This window comes from Muntiacus reevesi, chromosome 22 (genome assembly GCF_963930625.1).
Source record: "Muntiacus reevesi chromosome 22, mMunRee1.1, whole genome shotgun sequence".
NCBI classification, from domain to species: Eukaryota; Metazoa; Chordata; class Mammalia; order Artiodactyla; family Cervidae; genus Muntiacus; species Muntiacus reevesi.
In genome coordinates this window covers 30,518,602-30,530,833 of record NC_089270.1, presented here as the reverse complement: position 1 = coordinate 30,530,833, position 12,232 = coordinate 30,518,602, and the positions used below count along the sequence as shown (strand labels likewise).

At 39.4% G+C, this 12,232-nt stretch overlaps 1 pseudogene; it reads right to left on the bottom strand.

Moving 5' to 3' along the window:
• LOC136152739 (UDP-glucuronosyltransferase 2A3-like) overlaps window positions 1–12,232 on the bottom strand; it is a 34,601-nt pseudogene that overhangs the window by 3,334 nt on the left and 19,035 nt on the right.

Here is a 12,232-nt window from a genome sequence, read left to right as displayed (position 1 = left end):
CTTATTTATTAATATGGAAGTTAGATATTTTCATTTCACAATACTAATATAAATGTGTAATGAAGATTATAAAAAAAATTATTCATTTAAATGTATACAAACTATTTTAAACTCAAATACTATTTTAAAACTCAAGTACATATATAAGGTGAAGAAAGTAGACTGAAAGAGAATATATTGCAACAGCCTAGACCATACTGTTAATTCTACTCTGCTGCCTGAAATAACAGGCAATCTGGGCTTGGATTACAATATGAAGCAGGGCAAAGGCTAACAGAATCTTGTCAAGAGAACATACTGGTCATAGCAAAGACCCATTATCAACAACCCAAGAAATGACTCTACACATGGACATTCCCAGATGGTCAATACCAAAATTGGACTGATTATATTCTTTAAAGTCAAACGGAAAAAGCTCTATACAGTCAGCAAAACAAACAAACAAACATGTAGTTGACTGTGTCTCAGATCTTGAATTCCTTATTGCAAAATTCAGGCTTAAATTGAAGACAGTAGGGAAGCCACTATGCCATTCAGGTATGACTTAAGTCAAATCCCTTATGATTATTCAGTGGAGATGATGAATAGATTCAAGGGATTAGATCAGGTGACAGAGTGCTTGAAGAACTATGGATGAGAATACATAACATTGTACAGGAGATAGTGACCAAGAAAAAGAAATGCATGAAGGAAAATTGTCTGAGGAGGCTTTGCAATAGCTGAGGAAACAAGAGAAGCAAAAGGCAAGGGAGAAAGGAAAAGGTATATACAACTGAATGCAGAGTTCCAGAGAATAGCAAAGAGAGATAAGAAGGCCTCCTTAAATGAAAAATGCAAAGAAATACAAGAAAACAATACAAAGGGAAAGATTAGAGATTTCTTCAAAAACATTGGATATATTGAGGGAATATTTCATTCAAGGATGGGTATGACAAGGGTGAGAAATTATGGGGGCCTAAAGGAAGCAGAAAAGATTAAGAAGAGTTGCCAAGAATAAACAGAGCTATTAAAAAAGGTCTTAATGACCTGGATAATCACAATGGTGCGGTCACTAACTTAGAGCTAGACATACTGGAGTATGATGTAGTCCATCAAGTGGGCCTTAAGAAGCATTACTATGAATGAAACTACTGGAGGTTATGGAATTACAGCTGAGATAATTAAAATCCTAAGAGATGATAACATTAAGTACTGCACTCAATATGTCAGGAAATTTGGAAAACTGAACAGTGGCCACAGGATTGGAAAAGGTCAGTTTTCATTTTAATTCCAAAGAAGAGCAATGCCAAAGAATGTTCAAACTACCAAACGAGTCTGCTCATTTCACGTGCCAGCAAGTTTATGCTCAAAATCCTTCAAGCTAGGCTTTAGCAGTATGTGAACTGAGAACTTCCAAATGTACAAGCTGGATCTGGAAAAGGCATAGGAATCAGAATTCAAATTGCCAACATCCATTGTATCATAGGAAAAGCAAGAGAATTCCAGAAAAACTTCTGCTTCATTAACTGTGCTAAAGTCATGCATTGTGTGGATCACAACAAACTGTGCAAAACTCTTAGAGATGGGAATACAGACCATCTTCCCTGCCTCCTGAGAAATCTGTATGCAGGTCAAGAAGTAGCAGTTAGAACCAGACATGGAAAAATGGACAGGTTCCAAATTGGGAATGGAATAGGTCAAGGATGTATACTGTCACCCTGTTTACTCAACTTCTATGCAGAGCACATCATGCAAAATGCCGGGCTGGATGAAGCACAAGCTGGAATCAAGATTGCCAGGAGAAAAATCAATAACCTCAGATATGCAGATGACACCACCCTTATGGCAGAAAATGAAGAGGAACTAAAGAGCCTCTTGATGAAAGTGAAAGAGGAGAGTGAAAAAGTTGGCTTGAAGCTCAACATTCAGAAAACTAAGATCATGGCATCCAGTCCCATCAAGAAGACATATCAAAAGTGAAAGTTGCCCAGTTGTGTTTGACTCTTTGTGACACATGGAATTCTCCAGGCCACAATACTGGAGTACGTAGCCTTTCCCTTCTCTAGGGGATCTTCCTAACCCAGGGAATGAACCCAGGTCTCCTGCATTGCAGGCGGATTCTTTACCAGCTGAGCCACAGGGGAAGCCCAAGGGAAGATCCCGTCCCATCACTTCATGGCAAATAGACGGGAAACAATGGAAACAGTGAGAAGCTTTATTTTCTTGGGCTTCAGAATCACTGCAGATGGTGAGTACAGTCATGAAATTAAAAGACAATTGCTCCTTGGAAGAAAAGCTATGACAAACCTAGATATATTAAAAAGCAGAGACATTACTTTGCTGACAAAGATCCATTTAGCCAAACTATGATTCTTCCAGAGTCATGTATAGATGTGAGAATTGGACCATAAATAAAGCTGAGTACCAAAGAATTGATGCTTTTGAACTGTGGTGGTGAAGACTCTTGAGAGTCCTTTTTACAGCAAGGAGATTAAACAAGTCAGTCCTGAAGGAAATCAATTCTGAATAGTCATTGGAAGAATTGATACTGAAGCTGAAGCTCCAATACTTTGGCTACCTGATGCAAAGAGCTGACTCAATGGAAAAGACCCTGATGCTGGGAATGATTGAAGGCAGGAGGAGAAGGGAGCTACAGAAGATGAAATGATTAGATAGCATCACCTACTCAATGGACATGAATCTGAGCAAACTCCAGGAGATAGGGAAGGAGAGAGAAGCCCCATGCTGTAGCCCATGAGGTCAAGAGTGGGACATGCCTTAGCGACTGAAGAATACAGCAGTACCCTACTTCTTCATGATTGTTATGTTAGAATATTATGAGTACTCGAAGTTGCTATGTGTATGTATTTAAGCATAGTCCTTGTATTCCTTAATTCTTTTAAGTAAAAAGAAATGGAATATAAATACATTATATGTATACACTGTACATGAAACACTTTTATACTCAGATAATTTCAGACTTAGAATTAAGTTTAGGATTCATGTTAAGGCATTGGAAAATAATTTCAAGTATTTTCTTGGAATATTCTAAGTGTATTTATAATTTTTACAGCAGTGCTTTCAAATCAACAAGAAAATTATAAGCCTTTAATAAAGAGAAGTAGAACTTTTTAAAATTATAGAATTTAGCAATCTGATATTTAGTAAAATGAACTAAATTATCAGCAATTAACAACTTGGTAATAGCAAAACAATTAGACATCAGGATCATCATTTCTGAAAAACAAAATATCATAATAAGGCCTGCTGAAGCTCCTTAAATCCCTTTCCTGCTCTTGATGAAATTTACAATGTTAAGAAATTATGGGGGGAGGAGCCAAGATGGCAGAGGAGTAGGACGGAGAGACCACTTTCTCTCCTAGAAATTCATCAAAAGAATAACTGAACGCAGAGCAAACTTCACAAAACAACTTCTGATCGCTAGCTGAGGTCATCAGGCGCCCAGAAAAGCAGCCCGTTGTCTTCGAAAGGAGGTAGGACAAAATATAAAAGATACAAAGCGAGACAAAAGAGCTAAGGACGGAGATCCGTCCCGGGAAGGGACTTAATAGAGGACGTTCCCAGACACCGGGAAACCCTCGCACTGGCGGGCCTGGGGGAAGTGTTGGAATCTCAGAGTTTGAATCTGACTGGGAGGGATACAATAAATAAAACCCACAGATTACGAGCCTAAAAGCAACTCCCAGCAGAAAAGTACCCCAGACGCCGGCATCCACCACCAGCAAGTGGGGGCGGAACGGAGAGGAGCGGGCGGCATTACTTGGGGCAGGGTCCGGGCCTGAGCGCCCTGAGGACAATCGGAGGGAGCTTTTGTGAGCTCCCAGCTTGAACTGTGGGAGAGCAAGAGAGAGAAAATTAACCGGCCCGAACACAGTGCCGGCCGTTCGCAGAACAAAGGGACCGAGATTCTGGGCGGCCGAAGTCCGCCGGGAGGGTCGTGGCGAGACGGAGGGCGCCGGCGCCGGCGCCGGCGGGAACTGGGGCTGGAGACGCGGAGGGCAGAGGGCGCGCGCGCCCGACTGGCGCCGGCGGGGACTGAGACTGGGACCGCGCAGGGGCAGAAGACGCGCCGCACCCGGGGAGAGAGCGCCCGTCAGGCGCCTGGCTGCCTGGGCCGCTCGGGCGGCGTGGGGACGGAGCACGGACCCGGCTTTGTGTGCCGCGGTTTTGTGAATCGCCCGAGGGCTGGAGCCGCGCGCACCGTGGCGCGCTCCATACAGAGCAGCCCGGAGCCTGAGCAGCGCAGACCGAGAAAAGAGCGCAAGCCTCTCCCTGGAGCACAGGTCCCTCCCCGCACAGCCCCTCCCCGCACAGCCCCTCCCCGCAGCGCGACGGAACTAGCTACCTGAATAAGAATCCACCTCCGCCCCCTGGGTCAGGGCGGAAATTAGGCGCGGAAGAGACCGGCAACAGAACCCAAATAAACAAAGGGAACCGCTTCAGAAGGGACCGGTGCAACAGATTAAAATCCCTGAAGAAACCACCGACTGACTACACCGGAAGGCCTGTAGATATCCAGAAGTGTAAGCTGGAACGAGGAACTATCTGAAGCTGAGCTGAACCCACACTGACCGCAACAGCTCCAGAGAAATTCCTAGATATATTTTTTCTTTTTCTTTTCTTTTCTTTTTTTTTTTTAAGTAAGGAAAAAAAAATTTTTTTTTTCTTTTTTCTTGGTTCTCTTTTATTTTCCTTTAAAAATTCCCTATTACTCCCCCATTACTCCTAGCTTTCATTTTCATGGATTTTTATGATTTTTTTAATTAGGCAAAACAATTTTTTTTCTCTTTCTTTTATTTTTCTTCTTCTTTTTTTTTTCTTTTCTTTTTTCTTCTTCTCTTCTATTTTCTCTTTTTCTTTTTCTCTTATTTCTTTTAAAGCCCTCTAGCACTCCTTTTACTACGCCTTAATTTTCATTTTCAATACACTATAACCTTACAGAAGAAAGAGAAAAAAAAAGAAGAAGAGAAGCCCTAGTTTTAAACCAAACTTCATATATATTTCTAAAATTTCTTTTGAGTGTTTTGGTTTTTGTTTTTAATATAGTATTTTTAAGAATCTAACCTCTACTCTAGATTTTTAATTTTTGTTTTTCAGTATATGATATAAATTGTGAACATTTAAGAATCCAATATTCAGCTCCCATTTTTATGCAGGAGTGTGTTGATTATTCTCTCCCAATCTTGACTCTGTTTTCTACCTCAGAACACCTCTATTTCCTCCTTTCCCCTTCTCTTCCCAATCCAATTCTGTGAATCTTTGTGGGTGTCTGGGCTACGGAGAACACTCTGGGATCAGACAACTTCGTAGATCTGTCTCTCTCCTCTTGAGTCCCCCTCTTTCTCCTCCTGCCCATCTCTATCTCCCTCCTCCCTCTCCTCTTCTCCATGTAACTCGGTGAACCTCTCTGGGTATCCCTAACGGGGGAGAAACTTTCCACCATTAACCTAGAAGTTTTATTATCAGTGCTGTATGGTTGGAGAAGTCCTGAGACTACAGGAAGAATAAAACTGAACTCCAGAAGCAGGAGACTTAAGCCCAAAACCTGAGAACACCAGAAAACTCCTGACTACATGGATCTTTAAGTAATAAGTGACCGTACAAAAGACTCCATACCTGCACCGAAACCAACCACCAACCAAGAGCTAATAAGGTTTAGAGCACGACATACCACGCAAATTCTCCAGCAACGCAGGAACATTGCCCTGAACGTCAACATACAGACTGCCCAAGGTCACACCTAACACATAGACCCATCTCAAAACTCATTACTGGGCACTCCATTGCTCTCCAAAGAGAAGAAATCCAGATCCACGCACCAGAACACTGACACAAGCTTCGCTAACCAGGAAACCTTGACAAGCCAATCGTCCAACCCCACCCACTGGGTAAAACCTCCACAATAAAAAGGAAACACAGACCTCCAGAATACAGAAAGCCCACTCCAGGCACAGCAATCTAAACAAGAGGAAAAGGCAGAGAAATACCCAACAGGTAAAGGAACATGAAAAAAGTCCACCAAGTCAAACAAAAGAGGAGGAGATAGGGAATCTACCTGAAAAAGAATTTAGAATAATGATAATAAAAATGATCCAAAATCTTGAAAGCAAAATGGAGGTACAGATAAATAGCCTGGAGACAAAGATTGAAAAGATGCAAGAAATGTTTAATAAAGATCTAGAAGAAATAAAAAAGAGTCAATTAAAAATGAATAATGCAATGAATGAGATCAAAAACACTCTGGAGGGAACAAAGAGTAGAATAACGGAGACAGAAGATAGGATAAGTGAGGTACAAGATAAAATGGTGGAAATAAATGAAGCAGAGAGGAAAAAAGAAAAGAGAATCAAAAGAAATGAGGACAACCTCAGGGACCTCTGGGACAATGTGAAACGCCCCAACATTCGAATCATAGGAGTCCCAGAAGAAGAAGACAAAAAGAAAGGCCATGAGAAAATACTCAAGGAGATAATAGCTGAAAACTTCCCTAAAATGGGGAAGGAAATAGCCACCCAAGTCCAAGAAACCCAGAGAGTCCCAAACAGGATAAACCCAAGACGAAACACCCCAAGACACATATTAATCAAATTAACAAAGATCAAACACAAAGAACAAATACTAAAAGCAGCAAGGGAGAAACAACAAATAACACACAAAGGGATTCCTATAAGGATAACAGCTGATCTATCAATAGAAACCCTCCAGGCCAGAAGGGAATGGCAGGACATACTGAAAGTAATGAAAGAGAATAACCTACAACCTAGACTACTGTACCCAGCAAGGATCTCATTCAGATATGAAGGAGAATTCAAAAGCTTTACAGACAAGCAAAAGCTGAGAGAATTCAGCACCACCAAACCACCTCTTCAACAAATGCTAAAGGATCTTCTCTAGACAGGAAATGCAGAAAGGTTGTATAAACGTGAACCCAAAACAACAAAGTAAATGACAACGGGACCACACCTATCAATAATTACCTTAAATGTAAATGGGTTGAATGCCCCAACCAAAAGACAAAGATTGGCTGAATGGATACAAAAACAAGACCCCTATATATGCTGTCTACAAGAGACCCACCTCAAAACAAGGGACACATACAGACTGAAAGTGAAGGGCTGGAAAAAATATTTCACACAAACGGAGACGAAAAGAAAGCAGGAGTCGCAATACTCATATCAGATAAAATAGACTTTCAAATAAAGTCTGTGAAAAGAGACAAAGAAGGACACTACATAATGATCAAAGGATCAATCCAAGAAGAAGATATAACAATTATAAATATATATGCACCCAACATAGGAGCACCGCAATATGTACGGCAAACACTAACGAGTATGAAAGAGGAAATTAATAGTAACACAATAATAGTGGAAGACTTTAATACCCCACTCACAACTATGGATAGATCAACTAAACAGAAAATCAACAAAGAAACACAAACCTTAAATGATACAATGGACCAGCTAGACCTAATTGATATCTATAGGACATTTCACCCCAAAACAATCAACTTCACCTTCTTCTCAAGTGCACACAGAACCTTCTCCAGAATAGATCACATCCTGGGCCATAAATCTGGTCTTGGAGAATTCAAAAAAATTGAAATCATTCCAGTCATCTTTTCTGACCACAGTGCAGTAAGATTAGGTCTCAATTACAGGAAAAAAAATTGTTAAAAATTCCAACATATGGAGGCTAAATAACACGCTTCTGAATAACCAACAAATCATAGAAGAAATCAAAAAAGAAATCAGAGTATGTATAGAAATGAATGAAAATGAAAACACAACAACCCAAAACCTATGGGACACTGTAAAAGCAGTGCTAAGGGGAAGGTTCATAGCATTACAGGCGCACATCAAGAAACAAGAAAAAAGCCAAATAAATAACCTAACTCTACACCTAAAGCAATTAGAGAAGGAAGAAATGAAGAACCCCAGGGTTAGCAGAAGGAAAGAAATCTTAAAAATTAGGGCAGAAATAAATGCAAAAGAAACTAAAGAGACCATAGCAAAAATCAACAAAGCTAAAAGCTGGTTTTTTGAAAAAATAAACAAAATTGACAAACCATTAGAAAGACTCATTAAGAAACAAAGAGAGAAGAACTAAATTAACAAAATAAGAAATGAAAAGGGTGAGATCACAACAGACAACACTGAAATCCAAAGGATCATAAGAGACTACTACCAGCAGCTCTATGCCAATAAAATGGACAACTTGGATGAAATGGACAAATTCTTAGAAAAGTATAACTTTCCAAAACTGAACCAGGAGGAAATAGAAGATCTTAACAGAGACATCACAAGCAAGGAAATCGAAACTGTAATCAGAAATCTTCCAGTAAACAAAAGCCCAGGACCAGATGGCTTCACAGCTGAATTCTACCAAAAATTTAGAGAAGAGCTAACACCCATCTTACTCAAACTCTTCCAGAAAATTGCAGAAGAAGGTAAACTTCCAAACTCATTCTATGAGGCCACCATCACCCTAATTCCAAAACCAGACAAAGATGCCACAAAAAAAGAAAACTACAGGCCAATATCACTGATGAACATAGATGCAAAAATCCTTAACAAAATTCTAGCAAACAGAATCCAACAACATATTAAAAAAATCATACACCATGACCAAGTGGGCTTTATCCCAGGAATGCAAGGATTCTTTAACATCTGCAAATCAATCAACGTAATACACCACATTAACAAATTGAAAAATAAAAACCATATGATTATCTCAATAGATGCAGAGAAAGCCTTTGACAAAACTCAACACTCATTTATGATTAAAACTCTCCAGAAAGCAGGAATAGAAGGAACATACCTCAACATAATAAAAGCTATATATGACAAACCCACAGCAAGCATCACCCTCAATGGTGAAAAATTGAAAGCATTTCCTCTGAAATCAGGAACAAGACAAGGATGCCCACTCTCACCACTACTATTCAACATAGTGTTGGAAGTTTTGGCCACAGCAATCAGAGCAGAAAAAGAAGTAAAAGGAATCCAGATAGGAAAAGAAGAAGTGAAACTCTCGCTGTTTGCAGATGACATGATCCTCTACATAGAAATCCCTAAAGACTCTTCCAGAAAATTACTAGAGCTAATTAATGAATATAGTAAAGTTGCAGGATATAAAATTAATACACAGAAATCCCTTGCATTCCTATATACTAACAATGAAAAAACAGAAAGAGAAATTAAGGAAACAATACCATTCACCATTGCAACAAAAAGAATAAAATACTTAGGAGTATATCTACCTAAAGAAACAAAAGACCTATACATAGAAAACTATAAAACACTGATGAAAGAAATCAAAGAGGACACAAACAGTTGAAGAAACATACCGTGTTCATGGATTGGAAGAATCAATATTGTCAAAATGGCTATTCTACCCAAAGCAATCTATAGATTCAATGCAATCCCTATCAAGCTACCAACGGTATTTTTCACAGAACTAGAACAAATAATTTCACAATTTGTATGGAAATACAAAAAACCTCGAATAGCTAAAGTAATCTTGAGAAAGAAGAATGGAACTGGAGGAATCAACCTGCCTGACTTCAGACTCTACTACAAAGCCACAATCATCAAGACAGTATGGTACTGGCACAAAGACAGAAATATAGATCAATGGAACAGAATAGAAAGCCCCGAGATAAATCCACGAACCTATGGACACCTTATCTTTGACAAAGGAGGCAAGGATATACAATGGAAAAAAGACAATCTCTTTAACAAGTGGTGCTGGGAAAACTGGTCAACCACTTATAAAAGAATGAAACTAGAACACTTCCTAACACCATACACAAAAATAAACTCAAAATGGATTAAAGATCTAAATGTAAGACCAGAAACTATAAAACTCCTAGAGGAGAACATAGGCAAAACACTCTCCGACATAAATCACAGCAAGATCTTCTATGACCCACCTCCCAGAATATTGAAAATAAAAGCAAAAATAAACAAATGGGACCTAATGAAACTTAAAAGCTTTTGCACAACAAAGGAAACTATAAGCAAGGTGAAAAGACAGCCCTCAGATTGGGAGAAAATAATAACAAATGAGGAAACAGACAAAGGATTAATCTCAAAAATATACAAGCAACTCCTGAAGCTCAATTCCAGAAAAATAAACGACCCAATCAAAAAATGGGCCAAAGAACTAAACACACATTTCTCCAAAGAAGACATACAGATGGCTAACAAACACATGAAAAGATGCTCAACATCACTCATTATCAGAGAAATGCAAATCAAAACCACAATGAGGTACCATTACACGCCAGTCAGGATGGCTGCTATCCAAAAGTCTACAAGCAATAAATGCTGGAGAGGGTGTGGAGAAAAGGGAACCCTCTTACACTGTTGGTGGGAATGCAAACTAGTACAGCCACTATGGAAAACAGTGTGGAGATTTCTTAAAAAACTGGAAATAGAACTGCCATATGACCCAGCAATACCACTTCTGGGCATACACACTGAGGAATCCAGATCTGAAAGAGACACGTGCACCCCAATGTTCATCGCAGCACTGTTTATAATAGCCAGGACATGGAAGCAACCTAGATGCCCATCAGCAGATGAATGGATAAGGAAGCTGTGGTACATATACACCATGGAATATTACTCAGCCATTAAAAAGAATTCATTTGAATCAGTTCTAATGAGAAGGATGAAACTGGAGCCCAGTATACAGAGTGAAGTAAGCCAGAAAGATAAAGAACATTACAGTATACTAACACATATATATGGAATTTAGATAGATGGTAGCGATAACCCTATATGCAAAACAGAAAAAGAGACAGAGATGTACAGAACAGACTTTTGAACTCTGGGGGAGAACGTGAGGGTGGGATGTTTTGAAAGAACAGCATGTATATTATCTATGGTGAAACAGATCCCCAGCCCAGGTGGGATGCATGAGACAAGTGCTCAGGCCTGGTGCACTGGGAGGACCCTGAGGAGTCGGGTGGAGAGGGAGGTGGGAGGGGGGATCGGGATGAGGAATACGTGTAACTCTATGGCTGATTCATGTCAATGTATGACAAAACCCACTGAAATGTTGTGAAGTGATTGGCCTCCAACTAATAAAATAATATTAAAAAAAAAAAGAAAGAAAATTATGACTTGAATATGTATCTAAACAAAAATCTTTGGACTGGAATATGGGTGGGAGTGGAAAATGGACCACAAGGGTGACTTTTCAGAATGCATGCATGGCAAATATTGAATGTCTTTCCTTTGGAAACGAATACATTGGTTTCTTTGTCTAGGAAAGGTTGTCTCTAGGCTTTTAGCAGGTGGTTTTCACAGGCTAGCTCTTCTAGAGAAGCAGCACAATATTCCATCTGAGTGTACCTTCTCTCCTACCTCCTGACTTTCATGTTTCAGTAATGTGCGTGGAATGTTATAACTATGCTCCGAGTTTTGTGTCTGAATAAAAACAATTGAGTCTGGGATAACCTGGAAATACATTTTAAAATATGGTATCTATTCACATTTGGAGCAAACACTGAAAGCAAGATGAAAAATGTGACTTAACAACAACTTGCACAACATTAGGGGAAAATACATTAAAATGACGGACTTACAATGTAATTAGGCATTACACACAATCCAAAAGAAGAGAGTTTAAGTAAAGTGAGAACTTGAGCATTGAATAACACCTCAAAGATCAGATTATGAAACAGCAGGAGGTAATAAAAGATATTTTCAGATATTTTATAACTGGTATGAATGCCAATTACTCTCGTGCATAAAAATGCAATTGAGTAGAGAGGGTCATGAGCATAAATTTCTTCCTTATTCCTTTATATTTTGAGAGGAATTGCTAAATGAGAGAAAAGCACAGTTTGGTTCCTTCCCTGATAAGCTCCAAGACATGTTGGTTGTATTCCACAGCTTCAGATAGCCCCTGCTTTCTTGGAGTCAATTCTGTACTTCAACTCCCAAATGGGACAATACGAAATATTTTTCACTTTCATCTTATTCTTTAGTTTAATTTGCGATTGTGATCAAGATAGCATAATACTTTATCAACTAGGATTTTATTCTAAGCAGAGCTGCAGTTCTCTGTACCTAACAGGATGAAGATCCAGTGGAGGAAAATCTGATGAGACAGGATAAAGGTGATTTTTTTTTTTTTTTTCACTATAGTTGCCTAAAATGCTGACTCTTTTGTTCCACACGTATTGGCTCCAAGGAGTGAGGCACGTCCCAGACAGGAA